General features: G+C 42.9%; 1 long non-coding RNA gene across 1 annotated transcript in view; it reads left to right on the top strand.

The window, feature by feature from the left end:
• LOC142047785 (uncharacterized) overlaps positions 1 to 6,266 on the top strand; it is a 6,610-nt gene extending 344 nt beyond the window's left edge. Inside the window, exons 2-3 of the long non-coding RNA XR_012657032.1 lie at positions 4,148 to 4,190; positions 6,106 to 6,266. This is a non-coding gene — a long non-coding RNA (uncharacterized LOC142047785). The remainder of the gene's footprint in view (positions 1 to 4,147; positions 4,191 to 6,105) is intronic.
• The last annotated feature ends 10,789 nt before the right edge of the window (positions 6,267 to 17,055 follow it).

Genomic DNA, 17,055 nt, shown 5'->3' with positions numbered 1-17,055 from the left:
CCTTTGCCAATAAAGAACCGACCACAGTAATCTAAGCAAACAAGATCTTACCCAACGTAAGCCACCGCTAATCATACCCTACGGAGATCATTTGTCCTAAGCCACAGGCTAGACGGGAGCTCTAGTGGGAATACATGGGCCATACTACTAGACTCGTTCTAGCTCCAGAACGATTCAACAATAAGCCCCCCAGATACAGTTTAGGCTTTTCTGCGTCCTCTCCTCATCTAGCCAACCGAAAGACCATATAGCGTATAACCGCGCTAAAAATTTTACTCTTAAACTCGACTTAATCGCATCTATGCTAATAACGGCCGTAAATTTTACGGCGAAAAGCATGAGTGTCGACAGATCAATAGGATAAGCCTATAAGGACCGACTGTCACGTACGCCCACAACTATCGCGTGTTGCGAAGACCATCGTACCCAAGGTTGCTCTTGCGTAGTTACGGCCCCACCTCTCATCCTCGCTGCCCCCACATCCCATATCACTATTTGTCTCCTTAATTCGGTACCATCCTCTCCAATCGCTTAATGGCTGTATCTGATAAGCTTGTTTTCGTTATCATGTCATGCTTTTATTCTACTCAAGCTAGAGACTTCCGTGCGCCGGCACAAAGCAACCCCGGCAGGACTTTCACTAACCCTTATATACAGTAACACATTTCCTATACCTACCAGACCCTCACTAACTAAAATCCCTCAGGATATAAATCACCACATCACCAAGTTTCACCCATTTTCGGCACTGTCGGCACACCAAGTCCGCCAGCCTGTCGCTACGCTAGAAACACGTCGAATATTAAAAAGCCGCACTTAACAAAAGCCCTAAGCCGATCTAACTTCTATCGTATCAGATAAATTTGTCAAAAATCTTGCTCCTCCGCTTTGTGCCAAATCACAAATCTGTGTTCCTCACGCTGCTCAATACATACAATTCAACCAACGCCTCCCTTCAGTGCAACCAAGCCTAGCTCCACTGCGCCGAACTCACTCATACGCATACAGTGCAAGCAAAACAAGATAATCAGACCAATTAACTATTTCAATACCATAAAAGCGGACGCTCGTCAATCGACCCACATAACTTCGAATTTTTCTACCTAGAGTCTACGCACGACTCCGTCAATGACTAATGTACTACTCATATTAGCGTCTCAGCCATACATGCACGGTATAGAACTACATCTACGCCTCTCCTAGGCCGTGAATTCCCATGATGTATCCTCAAGTGCAACCAGCACTTACATAATTAATAACCCCGCGCGACTATCACGCTCACCATCTCGGCCTGAATGCGATCCTACCATCTTCCTGAGTGGTACCTATTATCAGAGGCATACCGCCCCTATCTGAACCCATCGATGTTCAGCATGATCAGAGAAGATAGCTTGTCGATCTGCACTCTAATCGACGTTACAGTCTATTGGTTTCGTTATCAATCACTCATAGTGTAATCTTGATTACATACCATCCTATATTTCACTATCTGAATCTGCACGCCACAATACGACAACCGTGTGATAATTCTGGCTATAGTCGTGTATTATTCCATCACCAGGGTATTACCCTGAGACATTCAATCTATCCTAACTCCTGACCACATCCATCGGACACTCGCTTGACCTGTCTCTCCGTTGTTCCCTCCTACTGTTCCACAATTCCTCCACACACCAGCACGCTGCAGGCAAACCGTGTTTACTTGTAAGCATGAAGCGGGCCCACGTGAAGCGCCAAATATATCCTCCGCTAACTCGGATAGACTATACAGGCAAACAACTCAAAATATAGAAACATGGATATAATAACAAAAATCATTGACCCACTTAAAACCTCCTCAAAACTCGTGTAGAGCAATCTCAGGCAAACTTTCCGGTTTGACTTTTGAGCCCACAGCATCGTCACTTAAATCTTCACAAAAGTGTGAGTCTAACACAACATGGATTAGACATACCTGATCACTCACAGGACACGTTAGGAACGTCTATCAACAACGTTCAACCCGAACCGCCCATAAACCTTATCAACTATCTATTGCCGCGTAAACTGCGCTATCCTATTAGAGAAGGAAAATACAAAATAGAGCCAGATAGGTTGATTAAGACAGTGATACTGGTAAGTCCCATCTGCCAACACTTTAGCCGCCAGCTGATGCAACGAGATTTCTACTGTCGGTGGGTTCGATAAAAACAAACTAACTTAGCAATCTGCGAATACTAGAAAGGAAGAACTACCCAAGGAGCAGGATGGGTTGCGGGATTCTGAGGGGGGCGCCAGTCAGAGGGCAGGAAGTAGGTGGGTTGATAGGAGCAGGGCTCGGTTGTTTGAGGCACAGTTCCCTACCCTAAAGCCCTCATTCACAGTTGGAGGCTGCAAAGGAGCCCGAAGCTGTTAGCTTTCATTAGGGCTACCATCCCTTTCACTCTCTCAAATGCCAATTTATCGTCTATATTTAATTTCAGTGCATAGGGAGATTCATGTAGGGGAGGTAGTTCATTTAAATTAGCCACTTCATGGCGAGGGATCACATGAGAAGAGCAATATCCTTCCCACCTACCAAGGGAAGACCCCCCTCCCACTGCATCCCCTGAGGTTGAGAGGTAATTCAGTGGTTCTAAACTTTTATACTGGTGACCCCTTTCACATAGCAACCTCTGAGTGCAACCCCCCCCTTATAATTTATAAATTAGTATATAAATAATATGTTATAATAATAATATAATAATATATTAATAATAATATAATATAATAATATATATAATTTATTAATATAAACACTTTTTTATATTTAAACTATTATAAATGCTGGCTCAAAAAGAGGTTTGAGGTGGAGATGACAGCTCGCAACCCCCCAGTAATAGCCTTGTGACCCCAAGAAGTCCTGACCCTCAGTTGGAGCAATCCCCTGGGTTAATTTAATTTTAGCACCCTGTTGTCCATTCATTCATGTGCATATTGGAGCATTTTCAAGGTTTTCACAACATGGCCCTCATCCAGATTCTGTGAACCAGTAAATGGCTCCATTCGTGGAGTATGTTACATAAGCATACTAAAGACAACCCACAGTACCGTCTCCACTTTGTGGGACCTATGGAGCCCAGTCTCTAGGAAACAGAAAATAAATGCATGGGGTTAATCCATTAATGGCCTATTAGCCAGGGATGGGCGTGTGAGGAATGGTGTCCCTAGCCTCTGTGTCCGAGCGGTGGGATGGAAGAGAGAGATCACTTTGATTATTAACCTATTAGTTTACTCCCTCTGGGGCACTTGCATTGGCCATTGTCAGCTTAGACAGGTATGCTGGGCTGGTATGGTACCTTTGGTTTTGGACCCGTATGGCTGTTCTTATGTTTCTAACCTTAAATGAACCCAAAGTTATGGACAGATATTGAGTCAGGAAGCCAGCAGCAGTATCAGAACTGGAAAATCTCCTTTTATGACTGGATCGGCTCGGTCGTTTTGGTCACAAGCTGAGGTGGTCAGAAGTTTGATCATTTTTTGAAGCAGAATTTTTTTATTGTTCTTAAACAACTCAAACAAAGCTTAGCAGCCAGTATTTGACCACACACTTTCTGAAACCCCAAAACCCATATTCAGGTTTGGCAGAACTAATTTCAGCTTTTCAACTTAAAAACCACAACAAATTTTGAAGAAAAGAAGACATTGTCCGTGATTTTTTTCTGCTTTTTAAAAACCCCTAGTTTTTGATCCAGAAAAAGTTTTGACAGAAAATATTTGTCCAACTCTTTTAATGAGCTTTAGTGCCTTTTAGCACTAGCTGATGCTAAGAACCAGTGATATCTTGGAAAGAAGTTTTCTCAAAACTGGGTTTGTGCCAAAATGCAGAAAGTTTATTTTTCCCAGGGCCGCCTGTGGATGCGGAACAAGTGGAGCAATTTGCGCCGGGCCCAGCAGGGGCCCCCAACAGAATATAGTATTGTATAGTATTGTAATTTTTTTTATGGAAGGGGCCCCTGAAATTGCTTTGCCCCAGGCTCCCTGAATCCTCTAGGCAGCCCTGAGGGGGATAGAGCAGTGCTTCTCTCCCTTCCGTTTCTCTCCCCAAGTCCCTCCCAAGTCAGGTCCCAGTTTTCCCCACTCAATCCAGCTCCCCGCACACCCCTTCACTTCCATCCCTATACTACAGGAACCAAATGGAGATAAGCCAGACTACTGAGAGAGCTGATGGGGTGAGTGGTGATGCGGGGACAGAGTGATAATAGGGGATGTGAGGGGATTATAGGGGGGAGGTTTTGACTGGGAAGACCTGGGTGGGCTGGTCTGGGCTGTGTGGTCGACTGCCTGGGAAGAAGGGAACTGTGATGGGGAGTACAAACCCGACACTGGGCCTGGAGGGGTTAAAGGACAATGCTTGGCCATGGTAGCCTCTCCAGACCTGGAGAGCATGCTTCAGCTGGAGAGGAAGCTTAAAAGGCAGGGAGGAAAACAGACTGACCCTGATGGTTCCCAAACAAGGGAGCCGAAGAAGCCTCCATGTGAGGAATAGAACCACCTACTGAGCCCAGTTGGGGCTGGAAGCTTAATTGTCTTTTCTCTTTCTACTGTTATCTGATATTGGACTGAGCTGTGGGGAAAGACATAGGTCTTTTGGTATACCTGACAGCCTTAGGGGCTCAAAACACAAATTAATTCAAAACTAACCAGTCTGTAATATGTATAAATACAGATAATATCTTAGAGATGTGGTTTTACAATATCAACAGGGAAATATATATCTTTAGAATAGGGCTATATATTTTAGTATATCTTTTAAAATTTTGCCATTCATTTTCTTAGAAAGTGCCAAGTAGCTTTATTGTACGAAACTCATGTAACAGAAAATCAGGAAAGCCAAGGCAAAGAATGAGTTACAGCTGGCAAGGAATGTTAGGTCTTGGCTACATTGGCGCTTTACAGAGCTGCAACTTTCTCACTCAGGGATGTGAAAAAACACCCCCCTGAGCGCAGCAAGTTACAGCGCTGTAAAGCGCCAGTGTAAACAGTGCCCCAGCGCTGGGAGCACAGCTCCCAGGGCTGTAAACTAATCCCCACAGGGAGGGGAATACTTGCAGCGCTGGGAGAGCTCTCTCCCAGCGCTGGTGCCGCGACCACACGCGCACTTCAAAGCACTGCCACGGGAGCGCTCCCGGGGCAGCGCTGTACAGCTGCAAGTGTAGCCATACCCTCAGAGACAACAAGGAGGGGTTCCTCAAACCAGTCAGACAAAAAAGAAAAATCAGGGCTGGTGTGGGTTTGCTGCTCAATGAAGAAGGTGTAGTGGTAACAGAAGATGACAGAAAGGCGGAGCTGCTCAGAGCCTACTTTGGTTCAGTCTTCTCACAAAAAATGTGAGCTGCCGACGAGCAAAGTTACCATAGACAATAAAGGGGAAGAGCTGCAGATCAAGATAAGTAAAGAACACGTCAGAGCTCCTTTGACCAATCTGAATTAATTCAAGTCAGTGGGCCCTGATGCTGTTCACCCCAGGGTGCTGAAGGAATTAGCTTAGAAAATCTCAGAATCACTGGCAATAATATTTGCTAACTCATAGATGACAGGAGAGGTCCCAGAAGATTGGAGAAGAGCAAATGTAGTGCGCATCTTGACAAAGGAGAAGCCAAGGAACTATAGACCAACCAGCCTGACCTGGGAAGCTACTAGAGCAGGGGTAGGCAACCTATGGCACATGTGCCAGAGGTGGCACACGAGCTGATTTTCAGTGGCACTCACACTGCCCGGGGCCTGGCCACCGATCCATGGGGCTCTGCATTTTAATTTAATTTAATTTTAAATGAAGCTTCTTAAACATTTTAAAAACCTTATTTACTTTACATACAACAATAGTTTAGTTATATATTATAGACAGAGAAAGAGATCTTCTAAAAACGTTAAAATGTATTACTGACACGCAAAACCTTAAATTAGAGTGAATAAATGAAGACTCGGCACACAGCTTCTGAAAGGTTGCTAGAGCAATGTACTAGAGCAATGTATGAAACACTCAGTTTGTGAATACCTGGAGGATGAACTGGTGATCACTAACAGCCAGCATGGATTTACTAAGAACAAATATTGCCAAACCACCTTGATTTTCCTCTTTGCCAGGGTAACTGGTTTTGTGGATGGGGGAAATGCAGTGGACATAATATACCTGGACTTCAGCAAGACTTTTGACAGAGTCCCACATGACAGTCTGACAAGTAAGCTGCAGAAATGCAGGCTTAACAGAACTACCATTAAGTGGATAGAGACTTGGTTAAACAACCTCAAACAAAGAGTAACTGTTAATGAAATGATATCAGACTGGAGAAAGGTCTTAAGTGGGGTTCCACAGGGATCTGTTCTGGGTCTGGTGTTGTTTAACATCTTTCTTAATGACCTGTATGTAAGAATAGAGAACATGTGATCAAATTTGCAGATGACACACAGCTGGGAGGGTTGCCAACATTTTGGAGGATATGGCTAGAATTCAGAGGGATCTTGATAAACTGGAGAATTGGGCTATAAACAACTAAATGAAATTCAACAAAGACAAATGTTAGGTGCTACATTTAGGGAAGAAAAAACAAACGCACAAATACAGAATGGGAGACAACTTGCTTGGTAGCAGCACAGTTGAGGAGTATGGATTACAACCTCAACATGAGTCAGCAATGCAGTGCTGTTGAAAAAAAAGAAAATTCAAGTTTCGGTTGCGTTAACAGTGGCATAGCTTGCAAGTCATGGGATGTGATAGTACCATACTACGCACCGCTGGTTAGGCCTTAGCTGGAGTTCTGTGTCCAGTTTTGGTCATCAATCTGTAAAAAGGATGTAGAGAAACTAGAAACAATCCAGAAGCAAGCAACAAAGATGACCAAAGGGATGGAATGCAAGTCATATCAGCAAAGGCTGAAGGAACTGGGTATGTTTAGTTTGGAAAAGATGAGATTAAGGGGGATATGATAATAGTCTTCAAATACTTGAAAGGCTGCCATAAAAAAAATGGAGAAAATTAGTTTTCTCTTGCCACAGAGGGCAGAACAAGAGGCAATGGGTTCAAGCTACAGCAGATTTAGATTGAATCTCTAGACAAACTTCCTAATGATAAGAACAGTAGGACAATGGAACAGACTGCCTAGGGAGGTTATGGAAACTCCTTCACTGGAAGTTTTCAAAAGGATGCTAGATAGCCATCTGTCTTGAATGGTTTAAATCAGCGGTTCTCAAACTGAGGGTCTGGACCGCAAAATGAGTCATGACCCCACTCTAGGGTCGCCAGGGCTGGCTTAGACTTGCTAGGGCCCGAGGCCAAAGCCTGAGCCCCACAACCCAGGGCTATAGCTGAAGTCCGAGCCCCACCGCCCGGGGCTGAAGCAGGACCCAGATTACTGGCCCACTGCCTGAGACTGAAGTCTGTGGGCTTCTGGTTTGGCTCCTGCAGTGTGGCAGCGGGACTCAGGCAGGCTCAGGCTTCAGTCCTCCCTCCTGTAGTCATGTAGTAATTTTTGTTGTTAGAAGGGCGGCTCAGTGCAATGAAGTTTGAGAACCACTGGTTTAGACACAACAAATTCTGCTTCTTGGCAGGGGGTTAGACTAGTTGGCCCTTGTGGTCCCTTCTAACCCTATGATTCTATTGTTCTTTCTAATAAAAAGCCATTCCTGTAATACTGGGATGGAATTGGGATACTACACTAGACAAACACGGACAAAATCAATTTCACGTGACCCAGAACTCAAAGCACAATAGGCCACCCCTCTATATTAATGAATTAACCGATTCAACTCTCTCACCTCTAAAAGAATGTGTTGAGAAATATGAAAACAAAAGTCACTTTGTAGGAATTACTTATAGGTGTTTTAATGCTTTAAACCCTTTCAATCTCAAAGAAAAAGGGGAAAAGAGACTTAGCGTTACTATCTCAACAGAAACCTAGGACGTTATCTGGCTTAATGTGAAAGATACTTCAAGTTCTTGATCCTTGTGATTCTTCTGGACTCCAGAACGATTGTTTATGGTTAGATTGGCAACACACACAGAATGTGGGAGATGCAAACAACCACAGGACAACCTTTTGCACCTCCTCTATGCCTGCCAAAAATGCATGTATTCTGGAACACCATATTCAGTGCTCTCTCCGAAACGTTAAGTGTTGCTATCTTTCATTTCTTCTCCAAGCTTGTGTATTTCAGAGGTGCTGGATGAGTTGGCATTACCAGTTAACATTAAGAAATGGATTGCAGTAACTATTTTAGTGACCAGAATTGTTATTCTGAGAAAATGGAAATTTGCCATTCTTCCTAATACACAAGCTGATCTAGTGAGCTCTCTACTACTTCATTAAAAGAAAAAAAAATGACTCTGTCTAATAGGAGCACTTGGAAAAAATATGAGGATGCCAGGTCACATATGAAACAATTGCATAGTTTTGCAGTTTAGAATATATTAGTCCCCAGTACTCATAGGATATGTTCTCACTTATCTATTTAGCCACTTTAATAACTGATGCTCAGCTCTACAGGTTCAGGGCTTTTCTTTCTCCAGGTTTTGCAAATAATGAACATTGAATTTTGTTATTTCTATGCTATTTCCATATTCTTCATGCATGTTTACATGTTTTGTTATGTGTTTATTCTTTATATAAAAACAAAGTTAAAAAAGAACGATTTCCCCAACCCTTTGTCTCACTGACCACAGAGATCACAGCACTATGGGGAGCTCCTGATGCACCGATGCCTCAGCCCAGAGACAATTGGCCCTGCTGTCCCTGTGTGCCAGAGACCTGAGGCAGTAGGAGCCCTTCAAGTGCCAATGCCTTGTTGTGGAGACAGTGGGCTCCCAGACCACCTATACAGCTATGGCCAACCTCCAGCCTAACCACACACGAGCACCTCCCCTGTGATACTAAGCACCCCTGAATTCACCCCCTACACAGTACTGTCATATTCTTTGTACAAAATATGCCTTGTGAGGTATCATTTGAAAACTAATAACTCACTGCTCATTAATTTTCTTGCATGATGTACTCACAGGTTGTGTACACAAAGTTATGGATATTGGCTGGAATTATGACTGAAATGTTTAAACCAGGCATTTCAGGGAAAGTTTGGTAACACGTCTTCCTTAGACAAAGGAACGTATATTTAATTCTCTTTCCAGCCCGGTCTTCAGGCAAAGACAATGAAGATCCCTTTTTTACATAAGTAAACAATTAAGCTAACAAGTGGGAGAAGAAAGAGCAAGGAGATTCCTTCACCACCAGACTTGAACAAACATTTCAAAGGTTTACTGGTCTATAAAGACAGGGGGTCTAAATCTCAGAGTGATAAGCAATTGAATCCACTGATTGTATACAATATTACGGTATTATAAAAGTGTATCAAGTGAGGTCTTTTCTGAAAGTTAATGATACACTGGTGATTAATCTTATTTTGAATTGTCTGTATTAATACAATATAAGGAATTATGGATACTCGTTGGTATTAGACTTTCCTGTCTGTGACCAAACAAAGGGAGAAACAGACTTTCCTCCAGCCTGGAATGAAGGGAGCTGTCTACCTGTCTCCAAAGAAATTAAGCAAGGTGGAATCAAAGCAATGGAAGCCCTATTTACATAGAAATCAATAGAGGGATGTGAAGTCCCCAGGAAGGGAAAAACAGCATGAGGTCATCCAGTTGCATGAAACAAGTTATTTGAACTTTGGAAGATATAAGTAAGGACAGACAACATCTTCCTCATCCATCGCTAGACAGACACAAGGGAACAGAGCTCTTGCAAGCTGAGAAAGGTGGGTCCTTCACCTGTTGAGGGGTTTGAAGTCTCTGGAAACTGAATATACATGAGAAACCATCTTGAACCAAACATATATCTTGCTAGATTATGTTTTTGATTTTGAGATGGATGTGTGTTTTCACTTTTATTGGCTTGTAACCCTTTCTAATTTTATTCCTTTTACTTGGCATCACAATCTATGTCCTATTGCTAAAAATCTGTTTTATTTTTACTGTGAATCAACTCCGTGCTGTGCTTACATGGAAGGATATATTTATCTGTTAAGCTAATAAATTGTGATGGGGGTTTGTGTCTTTAGAAGAACAAATTAACTTTATTATTTCTCTGAACTGTCCAGGAGAGCGCTGGACATTGCAGAGCAACCGATTTTGCAAAAAGTCCGGACTGGGGTCACCTTGTGTTGGGGTCACCTTGCTGTTTGTAACCAAGGCTGGAGGGAGCCAGAGTGGGAGTGTGAGGCTGTACACAGAGCTGCTGAACTAAAGCTGTCTAGTACCTGGACACTGTGACCTGCAGACTTGTGGCCAGATTGTGAGCCTCCCACGTTAGGAGGTACAGCAGCAAACCATTGTAAGGCACATAGGATTGCAGAGCAAGGGATGACACAACTCCTCTGTGGTCCGCATTGCACCTCAAACCCTGTGGCACCCTTCCCTCCACAATGGCACCCAGTCTTCCCTCCCATCCCACACACTACTCCTTGCTAAACTTCTTATCCCTGCAAGCTCACGCCTCCATCCCCAGACATTCTCCATGGCTGTTCACAGCCTGCCCCTGTGCTGTCATGCTTGCTTAGCAGTGGTATGTGCACAGCACAGCTACAGACAGCGCTGAGCACAAAACAACAATGAACATTTTCAAAAATAGTTGGGCTTAGTCAAAATTTAGAGGAGAATTTTCCCAAATGTTCTGGGTGGGATTTTCAAAATGGTAACTCTTCTGTGAGAGCCATGTGTGGTCTGGATACCCTGAAGGTAGGTCCACGCTGCAATCTGGGTGTGTGTCTGCAGCACATGTAAACATCTTAGCTGAGCTACCTTCAATCTAGTTAGCTGGGGTACCAACAGCAGTGAAGCTGAGCCCACACAGACTGTACAATCCCGCCCAGGACCCTGGGTATGTACTCAGGTGGCTGGTCTGTACTGAAGTCCACATTGCCATGGTTTCACTGCTATTGGTACCCAAGATTCATTAAAGCTAGCTTGAGTGCATGTTCACATGCTGCAGTCACACTTCTGATTGCAGTGCAGACATACCCTCAGTGACATTAACACTAGCCATGCTATGTGAAGTACAAAACCCTGTCAGGTTTGCTGAGCAGATGGTTATATTTACCACATCAAGTTCAAATTCCTCTACTTGTTTGAGGTGGTGAAGGGGAATTAAGCGTACAAGATTTCAAGCACAGTGTTGATTTTATGTTAGAGGAAGCCAAGAAAATGTGAGCAAAGGGGGCAATTTTTTTAAAACATGAAATGTTTAAAGTGTTTCCTATCAAAAAAAAGGTTTGCTCATCCAGACACACATCTGGCTGTTTTAATTTAATGGTATCAATACTTGCATTACCCCCTGGATTGCCCAGTCTGGTCTCAGGCCTCCAGCTGTCACCTGTCTCTGGGCAAAGACCCTTGTACCGCTCTGTTCTGACTGGGGTTTACAGGCTGCATAGGTCCCTGCCTACACTGTGATATCCTCAGCAAGCCAGCTTGCCCAACAGCAGCAGCTGGGCTGTGCTTTCTCTCGGAGGACAATGATTAGTGCATGTCAGCTGCTGCAAGTTACCATGAAGCTCTTCCAAGGCAATGTACCTTTCTCCAAAAGGCAAAAGCCATCAGAGAAAAAATAAAACATAAACATTCCTCCATACTTACTATATATACCAGAAATCGCCCATCTTCCACATGGGGAGCCAATGACCCCTCTAGCCCATCTGCAAGGGTTGGGGTCCCCGTAGGACCAAAGGTCCTGTCTGTTTGCTGAATCAGAAGGAAGCCCCGAGTCTGTTTGAACTCAGCCTTTATATATCCTGAGTTCTTTCTTTGTCTCTCGGTCATTGGAAAACCCCAGCTGAACCAATCTATGCAAACCACCCCAGGGGAGGGTACCGCTCTGGAGTAGGTTAAAGTCTTGACAACTCACCTTAATTCCCATCCCCCAAATACACACTCTTTTGAGACCCTGGAGGCACTGTAGTATCTCTCCAAGTCACATGGCACCTCCGTCACTACCCGGTGAACCTCACTGCCTAGCCAGTTCAGAGGGTCTCACAGTCACAAGTGCGCACTGGGCTGTTTCTCTTTCACCAAGGTGTGCATTTATTTCCTTCTTACATTAATAATGATACTATGCAACACAGGCTTATAGCAAGAGCAGGCTTCCCCACGGCTCTCACTTTCCAGCCCAGGCTCACCCTCTGAGCTCCCTCTTGAGCTGCCCCTTGCTTCCTTTTCCTCTCCTTATATTCTCCCCTAATTACTTTATTAGCCTTGTGATTGTCACCCAGCTTCTCACAATCTCCCGCATCAGAAAGTGTGTAATTGCCTTCAGCTGGGCCTGCAGCCTTTCCCAGGCTGCAGCAATATCAGGGTGATGCTGATAGCACCTTGTCACACTGACCCCTGGAGCAGAACACAATCGCATACACAACATTCGTACATTTCATACAGTGGTCCCCAAAGGCACTGTACGGTGTTGTAATATCTGTCACACTTGCTTCCAAGCACATCTCTGCTCTTCCTGCAGCAGTGAAAGCTCTTCATTCTTTCACCCAGGTCAGGAGAGGACAGTTCCAGGGGCTCAAGCTGGGTGAGGATGAGCACCAGCAAGAAGAAATCCTCTTTCCAGTTGCAGGGCTGCAAGGGATGGCGAGGGAGGGGGAACAGGATCTGATCAGCTGTTTCTTCTCCCTTCTTCTCCCTCCCCTTTTCCTCCTCCACCCAGAACCTTGGTCAGCTCCTGAAAGGGAAGGGACAGAACTCTGTCTGTCTCCTCAGCTGCTCTGAAAATTTAATGAAGGCTGCAGTTTCTCTCCTCATGGCCGGAATGGCTGCAGCAGGTCTCAAAACTGTCTCACTTTCAATGAAATAGTGAGAGTCAGCAACAGTGGGGACATGCTGTCGGTCAGGATTTGGATGCACTGGCAGAGGCATTGGTGGGTGCACCAGGACCTGAACAACAGGAGGGGTCGAAGATCAGAATTGAGATAGGTTAACAGATGTGTCCAGGAGTGCAGTTGGAAGGGACGGGGGTATTGCGGGTCAGAGGGCTGTGGTGCATTGGCAGGGATGTGAGAAGGATGCTTCCAGAGCAGCTGTCTGCATTGTATCAGCCAGAGCAATTGTCCCTTCCTTTTTCATAAGCACAAAACTCAAACTTACAAATTTTTCATTAAAAACAAAAATATAGTTCCTCAAACTCTCGTCCATTAACTATTCACCTCAGCGCTGCAATGGTGACTTGAGTCTAGCAGCAGGACTATGCGGCAGCTGGAAATTCTGTTTCACAAAGGAGTTTGAAATTGGTCTTCATTCTGATTTGGAATGACACCTGAAAATTTCCTGCAAAGAAAATTCCAAAATAATAATAATAATTAATAATAATTTCAGGTCCAATGACATGTTTTGTTTCAATTGTAGAGAGACAAGGAGGGAGAAGGAATCTTTTATTGGATCAGCTTCTGGTGAGAGAGAGAAGCTTCTGAGCTATGCCGAGCTCTTCTGGTCCAACGTGGACCTTCTTCCTGGGACCAATACAGCTACAACAACACTTCTTTTAAACTTGACTTTTATTTTGCAATATAGAATGTAATCTGCATTTTCAAAAATTCAAAGTGAAAAGTCATTTTGGAAGGAAAATTTGAAATGTTTTGTTTTGAAATTGAGGAAATGAAAAAAAAATCCTGCCTTTTTTCCTCTTCAACTGAGGAAAAAGGACTCAACTTCATCAAGTGTCTCTGTTTAGAGTGAACTGCAGTTTTCAGCAGAAAATGGCTCTGTCAGAGTATTTTTGACCAGCTCTACTGTACAGTAATTTGGTCTGCACAATCATAGCATTCAATTCCAGATCTACCCCCTACAAGAGCTTAGAAATTATGGTTACAACTGCTAACAGATCAACTTCTCTTTTAAATTAAATGTCAAAATTTGTTGACTCGAGGTAAATGTTGACAAGAAAGAATCTCAAATTTAATATTAATTTGGAGAATAAGAGAAACTGAAAATAGCACTTGAAGAAATGCATTATTAATCAGTGTTTTATGTAATGACATTTCACAAGAGCTTCCTGGGTCTTCTGCTTTCAGTGATCAGTATCAGTTCTGCTGTTGCTTTAACCATCTTATCAAGGAGAAGAACTGCAAGATCTCAGCAGAAGGGGGTATTGGTAATAGCAGGTGCTCGTTGAAACCAAGCAAAAGTTGGTCAAGATCTAGCCAGACTTGCCAATGCACAAATGACAAAAGGAAAGCAATGGGAAAGGAAGTCTGAGTAAATATCAGTTTAAGAGTTATTAAAATTTGCAGCCCCATGGAAGAAAGTAGAACAAAAGTGCTACTTATTACCAACACCTCTGAGACTGGGAGAGCTGTCAGTGCAGAAAACATCTCTTTCCTTAAAGTTATCTGAACCAGTTTGGTTTCAGATATAAAAAGGGGGGAAACATTTTTCTTCTCTGATTGTATACATGCCCTGTGATTTATATTCTTTACGGCATTTTTATGAGCTTCTGTAGCACATCATAGAGTGTAATAACAGCATGGTAATTGTGTTGGCTGCATGTCCTGGCACTTAATTATAATCCTGTCATTGTCATTTGCCAGCTTGTCTAACAGAATAACCTTGCCATGTGGCTGACATCCAACTTAAAAATAAAGGGGAAAGAAAAAATGGCAAGGGAAAAAACAAACAAGTGTGATATCAATATAAGAGTCATACACTTGAAGAATCTGCGAGGCCACTCCAAAGACACGCACGCTTCCTGGAGCTTTGTTCATTGCATCTGTAGGATGCTTGCATGGGAATTATGTGCACAAGAAGAATGTTCTGAGATTCAAACACGCTAAATGAATGTTGGGATTCAAAGCTTTTCTTTCTTTTCATTTAATTCTTTATTAAAAGCTTACTAAAATCTTTTCAGTTCCAACCCAGGTCAAGCTAAGTTTCAGCTTCTCTGTCGGGAAAATAATTCCTTCCCTCCACGAACGGAGTTTGTTCTCCACCTTGAGCAGATACATCCACCACCATAAACTAACTTCTGCCCATGGAAAGCGACCAGCACATGACACAGAAAGGAAAGCCTGATTAGAGAATGAAGTGACATATCAGTGAACTTCAAAAGTTCTCCAAAAACAAAGACTAGTCTCAAGGTTGGGAATCGTAACCAGTACTATTTGGTATTTGTTGATTCCTTTATATTAATCCATCCACGATTATGCTGACCAACAAATAATCAGTGGCCAACAAGACAACTGGCATTCATGATCAGACATGGCTCACAACCCAGCCTGTGTCACTGAAATCTGGAAAGTCCAATATTAGTTTACCTGGTCACCTCAGGATATTAGATACATCACAGACTCAGACCAAGGAAACCTCAATTGTAAGAGAGGTGCCCTTTAAACAATGTATTCCATAAGCATCCATGTAATCTGCAAAGCCAAGAACAGATCAGCATGGTTATCTGTTAATTTGAAGACAACCGCACTATGAAGGTTTCCTAAAGAATGTGAGGGAGTTATTCTCAGATGGTGTTGAAATTCTCAAGATGCAGGACTTCAACATGTGTACTGACTACAGCCAGTCAGAAAATGGAACTTGCATTCCACAGGAAATTCTGATATTTCAAAATTTGTTTTTGTTCCAAATTAGTATTCAAAGTTTAAACTTCTCACAGAACAGAATTACCAAAAAAATTTCAAATCAGAACCATCAGTACATTTGGTTTTAATCATTTGGCCACATCATAATATAAAATATAATGTATAGTATAATATATAAATATATTAAAATATCCTAATGTAATATAAGTCAAAACTAAATAAAATGAAATGATAAAGTCAAAACAAAATAATATCTCGTGAAAATGAAAAGTTTTGACATTCTCAAAATGAAATGAGAAAGCAAAATGATTTGTTTTGTCACTTTTCTGTCTAAAATATCATTGAAATCACATTCTCATGAAACATTTAGATTTCAACAAAATTGCATTTTCCAATGGAAAATTGTTCTGTTCATTTTTTTTTTTTAACTAGCTCTAATTCTAACGGTGTTCAATATTCAGGCTCAAAACTTCTCATTTATCCTTTCTATCACAGGTTGCTCCCATGCAGTCTCTGGAACGGCTCACTTAAGACCCCATATTCCGGACCTGATCTTTAGACTGGATGTGGACACAGGCGCAAAAACATTATCCAATGTCTTGTTTAGCCATTATCCTTTCTCTTATCTCCAAGCAAGGAGATGCTGCCATCATGGCCTGCCCTTGGAAGTTCATACATGCATCTGACAAAGTGGGTATTCACCCACGAAAGCTCATGCTCCAATACATCTGTTAGTCTGTAAAGTGCCACAGGATTCTTTGCTGCTTTTACAAAGCAGGTGGATTTGTATCAAACTGGAATTGATTATCTTATTTGTCAGCTATTTGCGACTGTCTTGGAGGCTGCATAATCTGAAGAAATATCCACAGAACTGAGGGTCAGTAGCTGTGAGTTATAAAATCATAGCTCTGCTACTGACTTACTGTGTGACCTTCAGTGAGTCATCTTCTCTCTTAAGCCCTCACTTTCACCCTCTGTAAAATGTAGGTAATTAAACTTGCAGGACCTTATGAACCAGTGAGCACTAATGCATGTTTCTTCAGTGCTTTGGATATGTCAAGTTGTAGGTAAGATTTGTCTATATTAAAACTTGCACCAATTCAACTTGTTTGTAAAGCAGTTTAGTCAAACTAATTTAAAGCCCTTTGTGGTCTCTCTTAAAATTGATTTAAACCTGTCTTAAAGATTAGCAACTGAAGGAGAGCTAGTTGTGAAATAGTTCCTTCCCCCCCTGTACCTATTGGGTTTCCGGGAAGTGGGTGGGCAAAGCCCACCCACTGCTAAAGGATCCTCCCCCAGCCTAAGGGGAGGACCCACAGGACCACAGAAGCCCACTGATTACAGGGGACAACTAATAAAAGAACAGGGACGGGAGTGTGGTCAGAGGGTCATAAGAAGGGAGCCTGACGGGGACACCGAGCAGAGAACCCCGGACAGCGCCCACTGCTCCTCGAAGGCGTCAAGGGA

This window comes from Chelonoidis abingdonii, chromosome 14 (genome assembly GCF_003597395.2).
Source record: "Chelonoidis abingdonii isolate Lonesome George chromosome 14, CheloAbing_2.0, whole genome shotgun sequence".
In the NCBI taxonomy this organism is placed as follows: domain Eukaryota; kingdom Metazoa; phylum Chordata; order Testudines; family Testudinidae; genus Chelonoidis; species Chelonoidis abingdonii.
Note: the sequence above shows the minus strand (reverse complement) of the source record. Positions and strands in the feature narration are given on the sequence as shown.